Source organism: Artemia sp. Qi Xiang Cuo, chromosome 1 (assembly GCF_049724085.1).
Source record: "Artemia sp. Qi Xiang Cuo chromosome 1, ASM4972408v1, whole genome shotgun sequence".
NCBI lineage: Eukaryota > Metazoa > Arthropoda > Branchiopoda > Anostraca > Artemiidae > Artemia > Artemia sp. Qi Xiang Cuo.
Window position 1 is genome coordinate 86,929,856 of NC_142794.1, and position 22,778 is coordinate 86,952,633.

Below are 22,778 nucleotides of genomic sequence, written 5' to 3' on the forward strand. Positions count from 1 at the left end.
CATAATGAACTTTGACAAATCAAGAGAATGTAACTGTGACGAAGTAAACCACGACAAAACACTACTGAAATATTCCAACTCTTGCATTTCAACAACGGAAATCCAAGATGTACTTTGAAAAATTAGGAGAATGTAACTTTAACAAGGTAAAACACGACAAAACACTACTGAAATATTCCGACTCTTGCATTTCAATGAAAGATAACCAAAATGAACTTTGAAAAATCGTGAGAATGTAAGTGTGACAAAGTAAAACAAAACAAAACTCTACTGAAATATTCCAACTCTTTCGGTTAAACTAAAGAAATCCAAAATAACTTTGAAAAATCAATGGGCTATAACTGTTACATTTAAAACACAGACAAAATACTACTAAAATAATTCTAATCTTTCATTTCAATTAAAGAAATACAATATTTACTTTAAAAAATCAATAGAATCTAACCCAGACAGGGTATGCCACAATAAAACGCTACTGAAATATTCCAACTCTTGCATTTCAATGAAAGAAATTCAAAATGAACTTTGAAAGATCATGAAAATGTAACGCTAACAAATTAAACCACGACAAAACACTACTAAAATATCCCAACTCTTGCACTTCAATGAAAGAAAACCTAAATGAACTTTGAAAAATCAAGAAAATGTAACTGTGACATGTTAAACCAGAACACAACACAACTGAAATAATCCCACTCTTGCATTTCAACGAAAGAAATTCAAAATGAACTTTGAAAAATCAAGAGAATGTAACTGTGACATGGTAAATCACGGCTAAACGCTACTGAAATATTCCAACTCTGACATTTCAATAAAAGAAATTCAAAATGAACTTTGATAAATCAAGAGCATGTAACTGTGATAAGGTAAACCATAACAAAACACTACTGAAATATTCCAACTCTTGCATTTCAACATAAGAAAACCGAAATGAACTTTTAAAAATCAAGAAAATGTAACTTTGACAAGGTAAACCACAACAAAACACTACTGCAATATTCCTGCTCTTGCATTTCAATGAAAGAAATTCAAAATGAACTTTGAAAAATCATGAAAATGTAACTCTAACAAGGTAAACCACGACAAAACACTACTGAAATATTCCAACTCTTGCATTTCAATGAAAGAAATACAAAATGAACTTTTAAAAATCAAGAGAATGTAACTGTGACAAGGTAAACCACTACAAAACACTACTGAAATATTCCAACTGTTGCATTTCAATGAAAGAAATCCAAAATTAACTTTGAAAAATCATGAAAATGTAACTGCGACTTGGTAAACCATGACAAAACACTCCTGAAATATTCAAACTCTTGAATTTCAATGAAAGAAATTCAAAATGAACTTTCAAAAATCAAGTTAATGTAACTTCGACAAGGAAAACCACGAAAAAACACTACTGAAATATTCCAACTCTTGCATTTCAACGAAAGAAATCCAAAATGAACTTTGAAAAATCAATAGAATGTAACTGTGACAAGGTAAACCATGGTAAAACACTACTGAAATATTCCAACTCTTGCATTTCAACGAAAAAAATCCACAATGAACTTTGATAAATCAAGAGAATGTAACTCTAACAAGGTAAACCACAACAAAATACTACTGAAATATTCCCACTCTTGCATTTCAACGAGATAAATCCAAAATGAACTTTGAAAAATCAAGAGAATGTATCTGTGACAAGGTAAACCACGACAAAACACTAATGAAATAATCCCACTCTTGCATTTCACTGAAAGAAATCCAAAATGAACTTAGAAAAATCAAGAGAATGTAACTCTAACAAGGTAAACCATGACAAAACACTACTGAAATATTCCAACTCTTGCATTTCAGTAAAAGAAATTCAAAATGAACTTTGAAAAATCAAGAGAATGTAACTGTGACAAGGTAAACCACAACATAACACTACTGAAATATTCCAACTCTTGCATTTCAATGAAAGAAATCTAAAATGAACTTTGAAAAATCTATAGAATGTAAGTTTGACAAGGTAAACCACGACAAAACACTACTACAATATCCCAACTCTTGCATTTCAATGAAAGAAATCCAAAATGAACTTTGGAAAATCATGAGAATGTAACTGTGACATGATAAACCATGTCAAAAAACTTCTGAAATAATCCCACTCTTGCATTTCAAGAAAAGAAATCCAAAATGAACTTTGAAAAATCAAGAGAATGTAACTGTGACATGGTAAACCATGGCAAAACGCTACTGAAATATTCCAACTAGTGCATTTCAGGGAATGAAATCCAAAATAAACTTTGAAAAATCTAGAGAATTTAACTGTGACAAGGTAAACCATGACAAAACACTACTGAAATATTCCAACTCTTGCATTTCAACGAAAGAAAACCGAAATGAACTTTTAAAAATCAAGAAAATGTAACTGTGACAAGGTAAACCACAAAAAAACACTAGTGAAATGTTCCAACTCTTGCATTTCAATGAAAGAAATTCAAAATGAACTTTGAAAAATCATGAAAATGTAACTCTAACAATGTAAACCACGACAAAATACTAGTAATATATTCCAGCTCTTGCATTTCAATAAAAGGAATTAAAAATGAACTTAGATACATCAAGAAAATGTTATTGTAATGAGGTAAAACAGAATACAAAACTACTAAAATATTCCACCTCTATCAATTCAATGAAAAAAATCTAAAATGAACTTTGAAAAATCAAGAGAATGTAACTGTGACAAGGTAAACCATGACAAAACACCACTGAAATATTCCAACTCTTGCACTTCAATGAAAGAAAACCAAAATGAACTTTTAGAAATCAAGAAAATGTAACTGTAACAAGGTAAACCGCAACAGAACACTAGTGAAATATTCCAACTCTTGCATTTCAATTAAAGAAATTCAAAATGAACTTTGAAAAATCATGAAATTGTAACTCTTACAAGGTAAACAACGACAAAACACTACTGAAATATTCCAACTCTTGCATTTCAATAAACTGAAATATTTCAACTCTTGCATTTCAATGAAAGAAATCCAAAATGAACTTTGAAAAATCAGGAAAATGTAACTGTTAAAAGGTAAACCGCAACAAAACAATAATGAAATATTCCAACTCTTTCATTTCAATGAAAGAAATTCAAAATGAACTTTGAAAAATCGTGAAAATGTAAGTGTGACAAGGTAAACCACGACAAAACACTACTGAAATATCCCAACTCTTCCATTTTAATGACAGAAATTAAAAATGAACTTTGATAAATCAAGAAGATGTAACTGTGATAAGGTAAACCATGACAAAACACTCCTGTAATATTCCAACTCTTGCATTTCAACGAAAGAATTCCAAAATGAACTTTGAAAAATCAAGAAAATGTAACTGTGACAAGGTAAACCACTACAAAACACTACTAAAATATCCCAACTCTTGCACTTCAATGAAAGAAAACCTAAATGAATTTTGAAAAATCAAGAAAATGTAACTGTGACATGGTAAACCACAACAAAACACAACTGAAATAATCCCACTCTTGCATTTCAACGAAAGAAATTCAAAATGAACTTTGAAAAATCAAGAGAATGTAACTGTGACATGGTAAATCACGGCTAAACGCTACTGAAATATTCCAACTCTTACATTTCAATAAAAGAAATTCAAAATGAACTTTGATAAATTAAGAGCATGTAACTCTGATAAGGTAAACCATAACAAAACACAACTGAAATATTCCAACTCTTGGATTTCAACATAAGAAAACCGAAATGAACTTTTAAAAATCAAGAAAATGTAACTTTGACAAGGTAAACCACAACAAAACACTACTGCAATATTCCATCTCTTGCATTTCAATGAAAGAAATTCAAAATGAACTTCGAAAAATCCTGAAAATGTAACACTAACAAGGTAAACCACGACAAAACACTACTGAAATGCTCCAACTCTTGCATTTCAATGAAAGAAATCCAAAATGAACTTTGAAAAATCATTAAAATGTAACTGTGACAAGATAAACCACAACAAAACACTACTGAAAAATTCCAACTCTTGCATTTAAATGAAAGAAATACAAAATGAACTTTGAAAAATCATGAAAATGTAACTGTGACAAGGTAAACCAACAACAAAACACTACTGAAATATTCCAGCTCTTGCATTTCAAAGAAAGAAATTCAAAATGAACTTTGAAAAATCAGGAAAATGTAACTGTGACAAGGTAAACCACGACAAAACACTACTAAAATATCCCAACTCTTGCACTTCAATGAAAGAAAACCTAAATGAACTTTAAAAAATCAAGAAATTGTAACTGTGACATGGTAAACCACAACAAAACACTACTGAAATAATCCCACTCTTGCATTTCAACGAAAGAAATTCAAAATGAAATTTGAAAAATCAAGAGAATGTAACTGTGACATGGTAAATCACGGCTAAACGCTACTGAAATATTCCAACTCTGACATTTCAATAAAAGAAATTCAAAATGAACTTTGATAAATCAAGAGAATGTAACTGTGATAAGGTAAACCATAACAAAACACTACTGAAATATTCCAACTCTTGGATTTCAACATAAGAAAACCGAAATGAAAGTTTAAAAATCAAGAAAATGTAACTGTGACAAGGTAAACCACAACAAAACACTACTGCAATATTCCTTCTTTTGCATTTCAATGAAAGAAATTCAAAATGAACTTTGATAAATCAAGAAAATGTAACTCTAACGAGGTAAACCACGACCAAAAACTAAATAAATATACCAACTCTTGCATTTCAACCAAAGAAATCAGAAATGAACTTTTAACAACCAAGAGAATGTAAGTTTGACAAGGTAAACCACAATAAAACACTACTGAAACATTACAACTCTTGCTTTTCAATTAAATAAATAAAAACTTACATATGAAAAATAAATAGAGTGCAACTGTGACAAGTTAAAACAGCACAAAAACACTACCGAAATATTCCAGCTCTTGCATTACAATTAAAGAAATACAAAATGAACTTTGAAAAATCAGGAAAATGTAACTGTGACAAGATAAACCAAAACAAAACACTAATGAAATATTCCAACTCTTGCATTTCATTGAAATAAATCCAAAATGAACTTTGAAAAATCAAGAAAATGTAACTCTGATATGGTAAACCACGACAAAACACTACTGAAATATTCCAGCTCTTGCATTTCAATTAAAGAAATGCAAAATGAACTTTGATAAATCAAGAAAATGTAACTCTAACGATATAACCCACAACAAAACACTACTGAAATATTCCCACTCTTGCATTTCAATGATAGAAATTCAAACTGAAGATTTAAAAAATCAAGAGAATGTATCTGTGACAAGGTAAACCACGACAAAACACTAGTGAAATAATCCCACTCTTGCATTTCAACGTGATAAATCCAAAATGAACTTTGAAAAATCAAGAGAATGTAACTCTAACAAGGTAAACCATGACAAAACACTACTGAAATATTCCAACTCTTGCATTTCAATGAAAGAAATTCAAAATGAACTTTGAAAAATCATGAGAATGTAACTGTGACAAGGTAAACCACAACAAAACGCTACTGAAATGTTCCAACTCTTGCATTTCAATGAAAGAAATTCAAAATGAACTTTGAAAAATCAAGAGAATGTAACTGTGAAAAGGTAAAACAACAACAAAACACTACTGAAATATTCCAGCTCTTGCATTTCAACGATATAAATTCAAAATTAACTATGAAAAATCAAGAGAATATAACTGTGATAAGGTAAACGACACCAAAACACTACTGAAATATTCCAGCTCTTGCATTTCAATGAAAGAAAGTCAAATGAGATTTGAAAAATCATGGCAATGTAACTTTTAAATGGTAAACCATGACAAAACACTACTAAAATAATCCCACTCTTGCATTTCAATGAAAGAAATCCAGAATGAACTATGATAAATCAAGAAAATGTAACTCTAACAAGGTAAACCACAACAAAACACTAATGAAATATTCCGACTCTTGCATTTCAATGAAAGAAATCCAAAACGGACTTTGAAAAATCATGAAAATGTAACTGTGACAAGGTAAACCAGCAACAAAACACTACTGAAATATTCCAGCTATTGCATTTCAACTAAAGAAATTCAAAATGAACTTTGATAAAACAAGAAAATGTAACTCTAACAAGGTAAACCACAACAAAACACTACTGAAATATTCCAACTCTTGCTTTTCAAAATAAGAAGGTCAAAATGAATTTTGAAAAATCAAGAGAATGTATCTGTGACAAGGTAAACCATGACAAAACACTAGTGAAATAATCCCACTCTTGCATTTCATCGTTATAAATCCAAAATGAACTTTGAAAAATCAAGATAATGTAACTGTGACATGGTAAACCACGATGAAACACTACTGAAATATTCCAACTATTGCATTTCAATGAAAAAAATCCAAAATGAACTTTGAAAAATCAAGAAAATGTAACTGTGACAGGGTAAACCACGACAAAAAACTACTGAAATATTCCAACTCTTGCATTTCAATAAAATAAATTAAAAATGAACTTTGAAAAATCAGGGCTTTGGGGTGCCAGGGGCCCTTTGAGAGGGGGGAGGGGGTCGTTCTGTGTCTCAACGCACAAAAAAATATTAAAAAATGGGGGAGGGAAGGGGAATAAGGGAGGGGGAGGGGAGGGGAAGGAAGGAGGAGGGGGAGGGGAGGGGAGGAGGGGGAGGGGGGATGGAGGGAGAGGGGCCCTTTGGGAGCCCGGTGGACCTTTGGGGACCGGGGGGTCTTTGGGGGTTCCGGGGCCCTTTGGGATCCTGGGGGCTTTTGGGGGTCGGGGAGGGCCTTTGGGGGTTCGGGGGACCTGTGGGGACAGGGGGAGGGCCTTTGGGGTCTGGGGGTCCTTGAGGGTCGAATGGTCCTTTGGGAGCCCGGTGGACCTTTGGGGACCGGGGGAGGGTCTTTGGGGGCCCGGGGAGAGCCTTTGGGGTCTGGGGAGGGCCTTTGGGGGTGCTGGGGGTCCTTTAGAAGCCCAGAGAACCCTTGAGGACCGGGGGCTTCCTTCGGGGTTGAGGTAGGGGGATTGGAACCCTTTGGGGTTGGGGTAGGGGGATCGGAGCCCTTTGGGGTTGTGGTAGAGGACCTCACAACACTATTCAAATGGAACTTGTGTATTATAACGACCACGGAGTTTCACCATTAAATTCTCTTCCAAAATCTCTTCAAAAATCATATTTTATAATGTCTCTACCTGTTTCGTCGAAATAGTTTTATAAAATAGTTTAAACGGTTTCGCCAAAATTATCCCTAAACGTAATTCAGCGTGTTCCTTTTGTTTAGCATCCCTGTGCTGGCTTATTTCAATTATTTGGAAACCTTTTCGCGCGCTACGATCAAAACATTCGCTCGTGAATCAATTCTCTTTAGAAACAACAAATGAATTCCCCTTCCTTGTCAATCAATCAATCATGACATCATCTGTCATGTGTGATCTAACTGTTTCTCGGAACCATTTCTGTTCGAAATCCAAAGACATTAATAAACTTCGCGCCGGAGACAATTTGATTAATGACTGATAGCACATGTGTTTCCCGGGAACTCGTAACATCTGGCTTGAACAACAAATATAGGAAACACGCGATCTCCCGGAAACGATTTGGTTAATGACCTTGGCATTCGCTGAGAGCGTGCCCAAAACAACAACAATAACATTGACCCCATTAACCACGTGTTCTTTCTAATGACTCTATAGTCCATGAAAGTGACAAAGTTCCTGTTTTTCCATTCTCACTGACAAAATCCATAAAACCATCAAATAATCAACACACATAACCATCCATGAAAACAGACATAAATGTGACAAACTTCCTGTTTTTTCATTCTCACTGACAAAGTCCATAAAACCATCTATAAATGTGACAAAATTCCTGTTTTTCAAATTCTCACTGACAAAGTCCATAAACCACGTGGTTCTATGCCCATATATGGACTCCCGTCCTGAGCTTTAGGGTCATCTATACTGTCGATAATTACTGTGATCCGCTGGGTCTCCCTTTTTGAATAGCGGCAAAATCAAGGATGTTTTCCACGGTGATGGCCATTCTCCAGAAGCCAGAACTGAGTTGAAGATAGCCAAGAAGATGGGCATAAATAAAAGTTGGAATTGTTTCAAGATCATTGTTGGGACTCCATCGCTACCAGGTGCTGATCCACCTTCCATGGCGCTTATGCATTCTTCGATTTCTTATTCCGATGCGGGTTTTATCAGATCATAATCGTGTTCTTTGAGTGGGAAACTGGTCTCATTCTCTGTAATCGATAATTCGTCGCTGAACCAGCAGTCGAACGAATAGTCATCATGAACCGCGTCATTGTAGTATGTAGGCCATGTTTTAGGGTCAGGTACTTTTGGCTGAGCTATGGAAAAACCTTTTTTTATCATTCTCCAGAAAGACCGCGTATCACTCTTTTCATAAAACTGGATCAGCTCCTCCTTACCTTTTTGAATAGCCAGTCTCTCCTTCTCTTTTAAATGGCGTTTATACTCTTAGCGACCATTTTTAAGCCTTGTCACTAGTCGAAGCCTATTTTCCTCTATTTCCTCTTCCCTCAAAATCTCCATTTCTTTAATCAATTCTAATTTTTTTATTCTACATTCCTCATCAAAAAATTCTATATCCTTACAACCTCCTTTATTTCCTAGAACTGGGCCTGCTATTTCATGTAAAAGCTCCGTGAACTCTTCTATCAATCTATCCTGGTTATTTATCTTCTCTAAATCACTTAATCTTATAGCTGCATCATCCTCTGAAAACGCTTCACTTAATTTAACCTTTTCCTCTGTAGACCATTCCCTAGGTATCTGCCGTCTAACATTATTATTATAAATACGACTTTCACTTGAAATATCCCTCATTTGGGGAGCACTCCTTGATCTAATTTCTAAAAATACCGGTAGATGGTCCGATCCTACTAGCTTAAGCACATCCACATCAAGGTAATTCGGATCCCAGCGAATATCCACCAAAACATAATCAATTAAACTTGCTTTAGCCCCAGATACGCAGGTAAACTCACCCCAATTTTTATCCTTTCCAAATCTTCCATTTCCAATCATCAAACCCGATTCTGCGCATAGTCTCAGTAACCTTCTACCCCATTGATTTATTCTTCTTTTTTCGTCCCTGCTAGCTCTGGGAATTCTGTAGACGGCTGGGACTGCTGACGGAATACCTGGAATTAAAACATCATTTACTTCAACTTCATCACTAGTATAAGCATTAAAATCGCCCATTAATATCAATCTGTCATTTTCAAAATTAGCTCTTTTTTCATCTAATTCTTTTATCAACAAATTCCACGTATCTTCATTTCGGTACGAGCTATTTTGAGGCGGAATATAAATCGATCCTATTACAATACAAAGTCCATCCCAACATTCTAATCTAATCAAAATAAGATTTTCTGATTTACTTTTCAGCTTTGTATAACTTTTGAAAGACTCATCTTTTATCAACACTACAATGCCTCCAAAATAACGATTGTTAGAAGCTAACTCTCGCGATACACTTTCCACATTAAAACCTCTTACTTTTGGAGTTTCACTAGGGCAATACCAGGTTTCAATTAATGCTACAAAGTCAAAGTTTGACAAATCACTGTCCACAGAACTTAACTTATTTATTATACCCTGTACATTCCAAGATACAAACTTCTGGGTTTGTGTATGGCCTTGTCGATGCTATTGAGCTCCGTAATCACTCGGGGGGAAAGCTAACCGGTAATAATCGTCGCCCCTAGGTCTATTAATACCCATGTACTGCCAAGGCTGTTTTTTTTTGTAGCTGCCTGAACGGGCGTGTATTTTGTCTGTAAATTGGTGACTGATTTCCTTCAGTAACCCGGCTTGTCAATGGCTCCTCATTTCTTCGCCGTACATTTCTAGCGGTGCGACTGTAAGTATTCTTAACGGGGCTAATCTCGCTACTTTTACGACCTTTCCCTGTTCCTATTGTTTTCGGCAAGTTGCTGTTTCTTTCAACTGTCGTGTTCGTGTCACTTTCATTACCAGAACAGTCCGACTGATCTGAAGGGAAATTCTGGACTGAACTCTGGTTATTTTCATTCAAATTAGCGGGATTTAAACCTCTGATCTCTGAGTTACTCTGTGCTGCATTAGGGGCCCTAATTGGGTGGCCTACCGTCATTTCTTTTAATTTTTGACATTCATGGTCGTATGTGTACGTTTTACCTTCAATGACAAGCCTATCGCCTCTGAGCCGCGCATTTTGACCTTTTACAAGGGCTTGGGACAGCACTGGCTTTAAATATTTTCTAGCCTCACGTTGATACGTAGTATATTCCGAAGCAACCCCTACACCGTTCTGTTTCAATACTAAATTATTCCTGAGAACCGCATTTCGTATTTCCAAGTCATGCCACTTAACTATTACAGGGCCTGATCTCAGGCGGAAAGCATCTTTTATGTCCCTCCGAGAAAGCTATAGGTTCGGGAGGCACCAGCTAAGAAACTCACAAAGCTCATCCTTCAAACTCGACTGGGATGGACCAGTCACAGGGAAATTGTAAAACACGAGGTTATAACGCTTTATTTCTGCCTCCAATGCGTCAATTTTCAGTGTAGACTCCCTGAGTTAATTCCTCATTTCCGCTAGATCGTTTGAAATTTCTGATTTTGTTGTATCTAGCTGTTTACTAAAACTATTCATTTTTTCCTCTATACCAGATAAGCTGTTTGAGAGCTGTGGGATCAAATCCTAGTCTTAGCAAAATATTAGAAAGAATACTAGATGCTAGATTAGCTCATTGGTTAGAAAAATATAGGATTTTGAAGGAGGAGCAGGCAGGATTTCGGGATGGATATAATGCTATTGATAGGGTCTTAGTCTTACAGGCGCTTGTTGAGAATTGAATAATTTAAAATAAAATTTAGTTTAAATTGCATTTTGTTATTAACAAAAATAATAGTAGTGATGCCAGAATCTCTAAATTTATGGTAACAGTGAGACGTAAAAAAGATACCCATCTCCCCATCCTTTATCACCATAGGTGGATGATAAGTCGAAACGGCGGTCAATTTATGATACCTATTTAAGCTGCTCTCCTCTAACGATTGCCATAGTTTTGATGCAAAATAACGACTTGCACTTGCTAGCTCTAGATTTTGAAGACTGGCCAGCTTTTGGAAAAACAACCATTCAACACCCACAAACTGCACTTTTTCAACAGCCTAGTCATCCGCATAGCCATGTATAGATGCTCAACATGTGCACTCAAAATCGAATACAAAATAACATTCTAACATTCGAGATTAAATGTTTCCGTCATGTTGCGAGAATCAAATGCAGTTTTTGCACATCTAATTTGAATTCCTAATGACTGCAATCCACTGAAACCATTCTTAAAAAATTAATAAGCAACAACTGTACTGATTGTCTAGTAGTAGAAAATGATCAGCCATGTCAAGCGAATGAAGCAAGCTTTCCCCTGAAAACTGACTTATGTTCTCTCTCAGTTGCCTTTGGTCACGAGGAAAACTACGATAGGAGATCTTTGATAACGTCAAGATAGCCTAGTTATCACGCACCGCACCAGATAGAGCGATATACCAAGGCCCCTTTGTAAAAGGGGACTTGACAAAATTTGCCATGATAAAAATTGTGGCCCCAAGCATGGGCGCCCATATGAAGGGCAGAGGGGGGCTCCAACCCCCCCCCCCCCCCGGCTGAATGAGTCTGCCTTATATTTTTGTTTTGAGATTTCTATTAGGCCTGTAAAGTATTGGAAGTGCCGTTTAGACCAGGTAAGCCCCCCCTAAAATTCAGCTTATGGGCGCCCATGGCCCCAAGACACTTTGCGGGAATGGCTGGGATCAAAGTAAGCATGAAAGTAATTCTTTAACTACAACGGGCTTCTTGCAATACTTCTTGCATCGCCATTAAACATACGCAAAATCTTTAATGTTGTTGGATCGTTATTTGATCATGTTTTTTTTTTTAATTTCTCTTGGGAATGTTTTTCCCCTTCAACTTCACTACTAGGGTTGTAATTTTTTGACTTGCTCAATTTGTTTTACATTTGTTTTATAAAATAATTTCAGTAACTGACTGATTATATTATGAACAGTCAACCAATTGTGTGTTAATTAAATGTTAAAGCAAATACAGGTAAAAACAATTTGAAGCACATTAAAGCTGCTGGGCTTCGCTAGAAGCATGACAAACATAAATACGGGATTTTTTCATTTTCTCCTTGTGCAACACTTGCTGTTTAAGAATTCCGATACATCAGTACGGGAGTAGAGATGCCTCAGGAGGTCCCACCGGGGCACCATATATGGGCATAGAGTCATTAGGGAGAATGGGGTCAATGACCTCTTTCTCCAGGTGTGTTTTTGGCAAGCTCTTAGCGAATGTTATGATCCGGAAATAGTATTTGTTATTGTTTCCGAGGCCAAATGTCAAGGTCAATGTTGTTGTTGTTTTGAACAGAGTCATTAGAGAGAACACGTGGTTAATGGGATCAATGTTATTGTTATTCGATCCAAATGTTATGAGGTTCCGGGAAATAGTTAATTAATGTCTGGCAGATAACGTCAAGTTAATTAATGTCTTTGCATTTCCAAAGATAAAAGTCTCCAAGAAACAGTTAAATCACAGATGATTTCATGATTGATTGATTAATATGGAAGGGGAATTAATTGGGGTTCTAACAAGAGAATTGATTCACGGGCAGATGTTTTGATCTTAGCGTAGGAAAAGGTTTCCAAATAATTTGAAATGCATTAGCGCAGAGATGCCAAACAAAAGGAACATGCTGAAATTCCGTTTGGGGATAATTTTGGCGAAACCGTTTTAGCTATTTTATGGAATTATTTCGGTGAAACAGCTAGAGACATTATAAAATATGATTTTTGAAGAGATTTTGGAGGAGGTTTTGAGTGTGGTTGTTATAATACACAAGTTTCAATTGAACAGTGTTGTGAGGTCCTCTACCCCAACCCAAAGGGCCCCAATTGCTCTACCCCAACCCAAAGGGCCCCGAATGCACTACCCCAACCCCAAAGGGCACCACTCCCCCTACCCAATCCCAAAGGGTTCCAATCCCCCTACCTCAACCCCGAAGGAAGCCCCCGGTACTCAAAGGTCCCCCAACCTCCCAAAGGGCCCCCCGATCCCCCAACGCCCTCCCCGGGCCCCCAAAGGTCCTCCCCGGTCCTCAAAGGTCCACCGGGCTCCCAAAGGACCAATCGGCCCTCAAGTGCCCCCCAGACCCCCCAAGGCCCTCGCCCGCCCCCCCAAAACCCACCCCCGCCCCCCCAAGGCCCTCCCACCGGCCCCAAAGGTCCACAGGGCGCCCAAAGGGCCACCCCGTCCCAAGGGCCCCCCCAGACCCCCAAAGGACCCCCCGCGCCCCAAAGTCCCCGGAGCCCCCATTTTTTAACACTTTTTTATTGCTTTATTATATCTTTTCGGAACAAGTTCTTTTCTTAATGTCGTTCTTAAACCCATTTTACAAATTGAAGTACCAATCCTTTACACCCAAAACTTTACTATACAGCTTTTAGGATACCTCATCACCAAAAAATACCTTTCAAAGACCATTTCAGAGCAGCTTCCTTTCTTAATATCCCTTCTAAACCCATTTTACAACTTTAAGTTCCCATCCTTTTCAACCACATCTTTACTTTAAAGTTTTTGGATCCTCAGCACCAAGAAATACTTTTCAAAAGACATTTCAGAGCAAGGTCTTTACTTAAGTTCCCTCCAATATCAAATTTACCACTTGAAGCATCCATCCTTTTCACCCCCAATATTACTTTACATATTTTTGGATACCTCAAAACCAAGCAATACTTTGCAAATAGCATTTCATATCACCTTCTTTTAATTATGTCCCTCCTAAACCCAATTTACAAAATTGAAGTACCCATCCTTTTCATCCACCACTTTACTTAACAGTTTTTTGTATACCTCAACACCAAGAAATACTTTTCAAAAAATATTTCAGAGCAAGTTCTTTTCTTAAGTACCCTTCTAAACCCATTTTCCAACTTGAAGTAATTATCTTTTTCACCCACAACTTTACTTTACAGCTTTTTGGACACCTCAACACCAAGAAATACTTTTCAAAAAGCATTTCAGAGCACGTTCCTTTCTTTATGTCCCTTCTAAAACCATTTTACAACTTGAAGTAGCCATTTTTTTTGCCCACCACTATACTTTACAGCTTTTTTGGACAGCTCAACACCAAGAAATAATTTTAAAATGAAATTTCAGAGCAAGTTCCTTTCTTAATAGCCCTTCTAAGCCCGTTTTCCAACTTGAAGTATCTCGACTTTTCACCCACAGTTTTACTTTACAGCTTTTTGGATATATCAAGAGCAAGAAATACATTTAAAAACGAATTTCAGAGTAATTTCCTTTCTAAATGTACCTTCTAAACCCATTTTACAAGTTGAAGCATCCTTCTTTTTCACCCACAACTTTACTTTACAGCTTTTTGGATATCTCAACACCAAGAAATACCTTATAAAAGGCATTTCAGAGCAACATCTTTTCTTAATGTCCCTTCTAAACCCATTTTCCAACTTGAAGTACCCATCCTTTTCACCCACAACTTTACTTTACAGCTTTTTGGATACCTCAACACCAAGGAATACCTTTCAAAAGGCATTTCAGAACAAGTTCCTTTCTTAAAGTTCTCCTAAACCCATTTTACAAGTTGAAGCATCCATCCTTTTTACCCACATATTTACTTTACAATTTTTTGGTTCTTTTGAATGCACCAATACCATGCAATACTTTTCAAAGACATTTCAGAACAAGTTCTTTTCATAATGTCCATCCTAAACCCATTTTGCAAGTTGAAGTACCCATCCTTTTCACCCACAACTGTGCTTTACAGCTTTTTGAATGCTCCAACATCAAGCAATACTTTTCAAAGACATTTCAGAGCAACTTGTTAGGTTAGACTAGATTAAGTTAGGTTAGATTAGGTTAGGTTAAGTCAGGTTAGGTAAGTTAGGTTAGGTTAGCTAAGTTAGGTTAGGTAGTAAACATCTCTACATGTTTAAGTTAGGTTAGGTTAGGCTAGATTAAATTATGTTAGGTTAAGTTAGGTTAGGATAGTTTAGCCAACGGACGCGCTCGGACGTACGATACCCTAACCTAACTTAAAATAACATAATTTAATCTAGCCTAACCTAACCTAACTTAAACATGTAGAGATGTTTACTACCTAACCTAACTTAACTTAGCTAACCTAACCTTACTTACCTAACCTGACTTAACCTAACCTAATCTAACCTCACTTAATCTAGTCTAACCTAACCTAACGTAACCTAACCATACTCGCCAGAAAATCCCCCCAGGTCGACTTTGTATTTTTATGTTGTTACTACATGTTGTTACTTCAATAAAAATATTTTATGCATTACTTTGTTATATTTCTATTATTTATGAAAAGTTAGCATGTTAAGCGCTTAGAATGTTTATTAAAAAGTTGGAGATTTTTTATTTCCTTTGAAAAAAAAATTAGAATTGAAGTATAACTTTTTTCTTTTCTCTAAGAAAATTCAGAAGAGAACTTTAAACTTCTTTGTGTCTTTGTGAAATTAAGAACTGAAGTGGAAGATTTTTATTTTTCTCTGGAGAAATTAGAATTAAACAGTAAATTATTTAATAAAATTCAAACTTGAGTTAACTCATCATGATCAGCGTTTAACTTTGTCTATCTTCTATCAAAAATTTAGAACAGTAATTTAAAATTTATGCGGCTCTTTGAGAAAAATCTGAAATGAAGTGAAAATTTTTTTATTTTTCTAGAAAAATAGAATTGATCTGTAACTTATTTCTTTTCTATGAAAAATTTAGAGCAGTAATTTCGAGTTTTTCCCTCTCTATGACAAAAATCTGAACTAAAGTGGAAAATATTAATTTTTTCTTGAAAAATTGAAAGGATCTGAAACGTATTTCTTTTCATATGGATAGTTATAAAAACAACTTGAACTTTTCTTCCTATCAATGAGAAAAATAGCTCCTTATCTTCATAGTGAAATATTCTCGATCAATGTGTAACTTTTTCTATCTTCTACAAAAAATTTGGAGGAGAATTTTAAATTTATGTCTTTGGGGAAATATCTGAACTGAAGTGGAACCTTTTTATATTATTCTTGAAAATATAATGTATAAATACCTAAGTTCTTTTTCATTGAGAAAATTCAGAAGAGAGCTTGAACTTTTCTTCACTTAGTTTGAAAATTTCAAGTCGAACTTTAAAGTTAATTTTTTCTTTTTGGAAATAATAACTGATGTTGAAGATTTTAATTTTCAACGTAGACATTAGAATAGATCTGTGAGTTATTTAATAAAATTCAGAAGATAACTTGAACTTTATATCTTCTATGAAAAATATGGAACAGAATTTTAAATTTTTTCATCTCTTTGAGAAAAATCTGAACTGAAGTGGAATCTTGCATGATGACTAGAACTTGAACTTTTCTTCACTTCGTTGAGAAAATTTAAAATTGAAGTAGAAATTTTTATCTTCCGGGAAAATATTCAAAACTCGGTAATAGCTTTTCTATCTTCTACATAAAAATTGCAATTAGAACTTTAAGTTTCCTTGTGTTTTGTTGAAATTAAGAACTGAAGTAGAAGATTTTCATTTTCTTTGGAGAAACTAGAATTGAACTGTAAATTCTTTAATAAAATTCAGAGGATAACTGGAACTTTCTTTCTTCTATGAAAAATTTGGAACAGTATTTAAAAATTTTTCATCTCTTTGAGAAAAATCTGAACTGAAGTGGAAACTTGCATGATATTGTGGCGTGTAAAAAAAAATCTGAATTGAAGTGGAAACTTTTATGATATTGTGGCGTGCACAAGAGTTGTAAAGTAAAGTTGTGGTGAAAAGGATGGGTACCTCAATTTGTAAAATGGGCTTAGGATTGACATTAAGAAAAGAACTTGTTCTGAAATGCCTTTTGAAAAGTATTGCTTGGTGTTGTGGGCATTTAAAAAGCTGTGAAGTAAAGTTCTGGATGAAAAAGTTGGGTACTTCAACTTGTAAAATGGGTTTAGGAGGGACATTAAGAAAAAAAATTATAAAGTAAAGTTGTGGTAAAAAAGATCGGTACTTTAACTTGTTAAATGTGTTTAGGATGGACATTAAGAAATGAACATGTTCTGAACTGCCTTTTTAAAATTATTGCGAGGTGCTGGGGCATTCAAAAAGCTGCAAAGTAAAGTTGTGGGTAAGAATGATGGATATTTCAAATTGTAAAAAGGGTTTAAAACAGGAACATTAAGAAAGGAACTTGCTCTGAAATGCCTTTTGAAAGGTATTTCTTGATGTTGAAGCATCCAAAAGCTGTAAAGTAAAGTTATGGGTGAAAAAGAAGATGCTTCAAGTTGGAAAATGGGTTTAGAAGGGACATTAAGAAAATATGTTGTTCTGAAATGTCTTTTGAAAGGAATTTCTTGGTGTTGTGGGCATTCAAAAAGCTGTGAAGTATAGTTTTGGGTGAAAAAGTTGGGTTCTTCAACTTGTAAAATGGGTTTAGGAGGGACATTAAGAAAAAAAGTTGTAAAGTTGTGGTGAAAAGGATGAGTACGTCTACTTGTAAAATGGGTTTAAGAGGGAAATTAAGAAAGGAACTTGTTGTGAAATGCCTTTTGAAAAGTATTTCTTGGTGTTGGCTGTAAAGGATGGGTACTTAAACTTGTAAAATGGGTTTAGGAAGGACATTAAGAAAATAAATTGTTCTGAAATGACCTTTGAAAAGTATTGCTTGGTGTTGGGGCATTCAAAAAGCTGTAAAGTAAAGTTGTGGGTGAAAAGGATGGGTACTTCAATTTGTAAAATGGGTTTAGGATAGACATTATGAAAATAGCTGGTTCTGAAATGTCTTTTAAAAGTATTGCATGGTATTGACGCATTCAAAAGAACCGAAAAGGTGTAAAGTATAGTTGTGGGTGAAAAGGTTGGATGCTTCAACTTGTAAAATGGGTAAAAAACTTGCTCTGAAATGCCTTTTGAAAAGTATTGCTTGGTGTTGAGGTATCCAAAAAGTTGTAAAGTAAAGTTGTGGGTGAAAAGGATGGATACTTCAAGTTGGAAAATAGGTTTAGAAGGGACATTAAGAAAAGAAGTTGCTCTGAAATGTCTTTTGAATGGTATTACTTGGTGTTGAGGCATCCAAAAAGCTGTAAAGTAAAATTGTGTGTGAAAAGGCTGGATGCTTCAACTTGTAAAATTGGTTGAGGAGAGACATTAAGAAAGGAACTTGCTGTGAAATGCCTTTTGAAAAGTATTGCTTGGTATTGTGGGCATTCAAAAAGCTGTAAATTATAGTTCTGGGTGAAAAAGTTGGGTACTTCAAGTTGAAAAATGGGTTTAGAAGGGACATTAAGAAAAGATGTTGCTCGCAAGTACCGTTTGAAAAGTAGTCCCTAGTGTTGAGGTATTCAAAATCTGCGAAGTAAAGTTGTGAGTAAAATGGATGGATGCTTCAACTTGTAAAATGGGTTTAGGATGGACATTATGAAAAGAACTTGTTCTGAAATGCCCTTTGAAAAGTATTGCTTGATGTTGAGGTATTCAAAAAGCTGTAAAGTAAAGTTGTGAGTGAAAAGGATGGGGACTTCAAGTTGGAAAATGGGTTTAGAAGTGACATTAAGAAAAGAAGTTGATCTGAAATGACTTTTGAAAGGTTTTTCTTGGTGTTGTAGCATTAAAAAGCTATAAAGTAAAGTATTGGGTGAAAAGGATTGGTCCTTCAAGTTGGAAAATGGGTTTAGAAGGGACATTAAGATAGGAACTTGCTCTGAAATGACTTTTGAAAGGTATTTGTTGGTGTTGAGGTATCCAAAAAGCTGTAAAGTAAAGTTGTGGGTGAAACGGAAGGATGCTTCAAGTTGTAAAATGGGTTTCGAAGGGATATTAAGAAAGGAACTTGCTCTGAAATGACTTTTGAAAGGTATTTCTTGGTGTTGAGGTATCCAAAAAGCTGTAAGGTAAAGTTGTGGGTGAAACGGAAGGATGCTTCAAGTTGGAAAACGGGTTTAGAAGGGACATTAAGACATTAACTTGCTCTAAAATGACTTTTGAAAAGTATTTCTTGGTGTTGAGGTATACAAAAAGCTGTAAAGTATAGTTGAGGGGGAAAAAGATATGTACTTCAAGTTGGAAAATGGGTTTAGAAGGGACGTTAAGAAAGGAACTTGCTCTGAAATGTCTTTTGAAAGGTATTTCTTGGTGTTGAGGTAACCAAAAAGCTGTAAAGTAAAGTTGTGGGTGAAAAGGATGGATGCTTCAACTTGTAAAAATGGTTTAGGAAGGGACTTACGCAAAGAACTTGTTCTGAAATGCCCTTTGAAAAGTATTACATGATGTTGAGGTATCCAAAAAGCTTTACAGTAAAGTTTTGGGTGAAAAGGATGGGTACTTCAATTTGCAAAATGGGTTTAGAAGGGATATTAAGAAAAGACCTTGCTCTGAAATGTTTTTGAAAAGTATTGCTTTTTATTGAAGCATTCAAAAAGCAGTAAAGTAAAGCTTTGGGTGAAAAGGATGAGCACTTCAACTTGCAAAATGGGTTTAGGAGGGACATTACGTAAAGAACTTGCTCTGAAATGTCTTTGAAAAGTATTTCATGGTATTGGTGCATTCAAAAGAACCAAAAAATTGTAAAGTAAATATGTGGGTAAAAAGGATGGATGCTTCAACTTGTAAAATGGGTCTAGGAGAACTTTAAAAAAGGAACTTGCTCTGAAATGTTTTTTGAAAAGTTTTTCTTGGTGTTGAGATATCCAAAAAAGCTGTAAAGTAAAATTGTGGGTGAAAAGGAGGGTTTCTTCAACTTGGAAAATGGGTATAGAATTGACATTAAGAAAAGAAATTGCACTGAAATGACTTTTATAAGGTATCTCTTGGCGTTGAGGTATATAAAAAGCTGTAAAGTAAAGTTGTGGGTGAAAAGGAAGGATGCTTCAACTTGTAAAATGGGTTTAGAAGGGACATTAAGAAAGGAAATTACTCTGAAATTCCTTTTTAAATGTATTTCTTGCTGTTGATGTATCCAAAAAGCTGTAAAGTAAAATTGTGGGTGAAAAGGCGGGATACTTCAAGATGGAAAACGGGCTTAGAAGGGCTATTAAGAAAGGAACTTGCTCTGAAATGTCTTTTGAAAAGTATTTCTTGGTGTTGAGTTATCCAAAAAAGCTGTAAAGTATAGTTGTGGGTAAAAAAAATGGATGCTTCTAGTTGTTAAATTGGTTTAGAAGGGACATAAAGAACAGACGGAGCTCTGAAATGGTTTTTGACATGTTTTCTTGGTTTTGATATGTCCAAAAGCTGTTCAGTAATGTTGTGGGTGAAAATGATATTTACTTCAAGTTGGGAACGGGGTTTAGGAGGGGAAGTACGTAAAGAACTTGCTCTGAAATATTTTTTGAAAAGTATTTCTTGGTGTTGAGGTATTCAAAAAACTGTTAATTAAAGTTGTGGATGAAAATGATGGGTACTTCAATTTTGTAAAATGGGTTTAGGAGGGACATAAAGAAAAGAAGTTGCTCTGAAATGCTTTTTGAAAAGTATTTCTTGGTGTTGAGGTATCCTAAAAGATGTAAAGTAATGTTGTGGGTGAAAAGGATGGATGCTTCAAGTTGTAAAATGGATTTAGGAGGGGAATTACGTAAAGAACTTGCTCTGAAATGTCTTTTGAAAAGTATTTCTTGGTGTTGAGTATCCAAAAAACTTTAAAGTAAAGTTATGGGTGAAAAGGATGGGAATTTCAATTTGTAAAATGGGTTTAGGAGGGACATTAAGAAAAGAAGTTGCTCTGACATGGTCTTTGAAAGGTATTTCTTGGTGTTGAGGTATCCTAAAAGCTGTAAAGTAAAGTTGTGGGTATAAAGGATGGGTACTTCAACTTGTAAAATGGGTTTAGGAAGGACATTAAGAAAAGAGCTTGTTCTGAAAAGATATAATAAACCCATAAAAAAGTATTAAAAAATGGGGGGGCAGGGGCCTTTGGGGCGCCGGGGGTCCTTTGGGGGTCTGGGGGGGCCCTTTAGGGCCGGGTGGCCCTTTGGGAGCCCTGTGGACCTTTGGGGACTGTGGGAGGGCCATTGGAGGTCCGGGGAGGGCCTTTGGGGGTCTGGAGAGGGCCTTTGGGGGTCTGGGGGGCACTTGAGGACCAATTGGTCCTTTGGGAGCCCGGTGGACCTTTGAGGACCGGGGAGGACCTTGGGGGGCCGGGGGAGGGAGTTGGGGGATCCGGGGGCCCTTTGGGAGGTTAGGGGACCTGTGAGTACCGGGGGCTTCCTTCGGGGTTGAGGTAGGGGGATTGGAACCCTTTGGGATTGGGTAGGGGGATTGGTGCCCTTTGGGGTTGGGGTAGAGCAATCGGGGCCCTTTGGGTTGGGGTAGAGCAATTGGGGCCCTTTGGGTTGGGGTAGAGGACCTCACAACACTGTTCAATTGAAACTTGTGTATTATAACGACCACACCCAAAACCTCTTCCAAAATCTCTTCAAAAATCATATTTTATAATGTCTCTAGCTGTTTCACCGAAATAATTCCATAAAATAGCTAAAACGGTTTCGCCCAAATAATCCCCAAACGGAATTTCAGCATGTTCCTTTTGTTTTGCATCTCTGCGCTAATGCATTTCAAATTATTTGGAAACCTTTTCCTACGCTAAGATCAAAACATCTGCCCGTGAATCAATTCTCTTGTTAGAACTCCAATTAATTCCCCTTCCATGTCAATCAATCAATCATGACATCATCTGTGATTTAACTGTTTCTCGGAGACTTTTCTCTTTGGAAATGCAAAGACATTAATTAACTTGACGTCATCTGCCAGACATTAATTAACTATTTCCCGGAACCTCATAACATTTTGATCGAATAACAACAACATTGATCCCATTAACCACGTGTTCTCTCTAATGGCTCTGTACAAAACAACAACAACATTGACCTTGACATTTGGCCTCGGAAACAATAACAAATACTATTTCTGGATCATAACATTCGCTAAGAGCGTGCCAAAAACACACCTGGAGAAAGAGGTCGTTGACCCCATTCTCCCTAATGACTCTATGCCCATATATGGTGCCCCGGTGGGACCTCCTGAGGCATCTCTACTTACGGGTTTGTCGATATTTGCGTGGGTGTCAAAATTATAGTAAATTGAAGGTTGCCTAAAGTTTTGGTCAGGTTTAAAGGAGTTAAGTACAATTCTGTAGTTAAAAGCTAGGCTTATTTTAAGAGAATAAAAAAAAAAAAAAAATACGAACTGAGTTGCCCACGTTTGGTACTTTAATTCCTGGAATCGTCTTAATCATCATTCTCGATTTAGTGTGAGACCTCTCTCTGATCACTTGTATCTCTCAGATTACTATTTTGTCTGACTTTCAACTTTAGTCCCCAAAATAGACTAAAAGGGACTTGGACCTAGAAAAGAGCTGAGGGTCTTTGGTTCATCAAGATACTTGGAGCTTTGGTGTTCCCAAAGTCTCTTAAGCACTAGTTTGTTAGAAATTGGATTTGTCATTATGGAATTGGCAATTGTACATAAAGAAATTTCCTGACTAATGAAACTCTGCCATTGTATTTGATAAAGCTTGCTTGGGAGCGTTGCCGGAAATGTTCACTTCTACCATATCGTTGTGTCAAATTAAATATTGGACCAAACGAAATATTTTTCTGCACACAAAAAAAGTAACCAGAATACTTCGGTTTTTAGTATTTCCAAAGTACGATATGTCTCA

General features: G+C 35.9%; 1 protein-coding gene across 2 annotated transcripts in view; it reads left to right on the forward strand.

Annotated features, from left to right (window-relative positions):
* The window catches only part of LOC148956866 (uncharacterized), a 159,013-nt gene that overhangs the window by 89,198 nt on the left and 47,037 nt on the right, over window positions 1-22,778 (forward strand). The gene's annotated exons all lie outside the window — the stretch shown is intronic.